At 48.9% G+C, this 1,183-nt stretch overlaps 7 non-coding genes across 7 annotated transcripts; all 7 read right to left on the minus strand.

Moving 5' to 3' along the window:
- Window positions 1-113: 113 nt before the first annotated feature.
- Window positions 114-185, minus strand: Pmar_PMAR007783. Its single transcript has one exon. It is a non-coding gene; the product is annotated as a tRNA-Trp (tRNA).
- Window positions 186-266: 81 nt separating this feature from the next.
- Pmar_PMAR007784 lies at window positions 267-338 on the minus strand. The gene has a single exon. It is a non-coding gene; the product is annotated as a tRNA-Trp (tRNA).
- Window positions 339-419: 81 nt separating this feature from the next.
- Window positions 420-491, minus strand: Pmar_PMAR007785. The gene has a single exon. It is a non-coding gene; the product is annotated as a tRNA-Trp (tRNA).
- An 81-nt stretch (window positions 492-572) lies between these two features.
- Pmar_PMAR007786 lies at window positions 573-644 on the minus strand. Its single transcript has one exon. It is a non-coding gene; the product is annotated as a tRNA-Trp (tRNA).
- Window positions 645-725: 81 nt separating this feature from the next.
- Window positions 726-797, minus strand: Pmar_PMAR007787. The gene has a single exon. It is a non-coding gene; the product is annotated as a tRNA-Trp (tRNA).
- An 81-nt stretch (window positions 798-878) lies between these two features.
- Pmar_PMAR007788 lies at window positions 879-950 on the minus strand. Its single transcript has one exon. It is a non-coding gene; the product is annotated as a tRNA-Trp (tRNA).
- Window positions 951-1,031: 81 nt separating this feature from the next.
- Window positions 1,032-1,103, minus strand: Pmar_PMAR007789. The gene has a single exon. It is a non-coding gene; the product is annotated as a tRNA-Trp (tRNA).
- Window positions 1,104-1,183: the final 80 nt, after the last annotated feature.

Genomic DNA, 1,183 nt, shown 5'->3' on the forward strand with positions numbered 1-1,183 from the left:
GAGTCAGATGCGCTACCGTTGCGCCACAGGGCCAAGCGACGTTGTTCAGCATCATCCAAAGGAAACATACAGGTGAGTATTTTGTATTTTCCTACAACTCGCAGTCTATCATATGACCCCGACCCGATTCGAACGGACAACCTTCTGATCTGGAGTCAGATGCGCTACCGTTGCGCCACAGAGCCAAGCCGATGATTTACAGCATCCTCCAAAGAAATCATGCAGATGAGTATTTTGTATTTTCCTACAACTCGTAGTCTACCATATGACTCCGGCCCGATTCGAACGGACAACCTTCTGATCTGGAGTCAGATGCGCTACCGTTGCGCCACAGGGCCAAGCCGACGTTGTTCAGCATCATCCAAAAGAAACATACAGGTGAGTATTTTGTATTTTCCTACAACTCGCAGTCTATCATATGACCCCGGCCCGATTCGAACGGACAACCTTCTGATCTGGAGTCAGATGCGCTACCGTTGCGCCACAGGGCCAAGCCGACGTTTTTCAGCATCATCCAAAGGAAACATACAGGTGAGTATTTTGTATTTTCCTACAACTCGTAGTCTACCATATGACCCCGGCCCGATTCGAACGGACAACCTTCTGATCTGGAGACAGATGCGCTACCGTTGCGCCACAGGGCCAAGCCGACGTTGTTCAGCATCATCCAAAGGAAACATACAGGTGAGTATTTTGTATTTTCCTACAACTCGCAGTCTATCATATGACCCCGGCCCGATTCGAACGGACAACCTTCCAATCTGGAGTCAGATGCGCTACCGTTGCGCCATAGGGCCAAGCCGACGTTGTTCAGCATCATCCAAAGGAAACATACAGGTGAGTATTTTGTATTTTCCTACAACTCGTAGTCTACCATATGACCCCGACCCGATTTGAACGGACAACCTTCTGATCTGGAGTCAGATACGTTACCGTTGCGCCACAGGGCCAAGCCAACGATGTACAGCATCCTCCAAAGAAAACATGCAGGTGAGTATTTTGTATTTTCCTACAACTCGTAGTCTACCATATGATCCCGGCCCTGTTCGAACGGACAACCTTCTGATCTGGAGTCAGATGCGCTACCGTTGCGCCACAGGACCAAGCCGACGATGTACAGCATCCTCCAAAGAAAACATGCAGGTGAGTATTTTGTATTTTCCTACAACTCGTAGTCTATCAT

Source organism: Perkinsus marinus (assembly GCF_000006405.1).
Source record: "Perkinsus marinus ATCC 50983 genomic scaffold scf_1104296960702, whole genome shotgun sequence".
NCBI classification, from domain to species: domain Eukaryota; phylum Perkinsozoa; order Perkinsida; family Perkinsidae; genus Perkinsus; species Perkinsus marinus.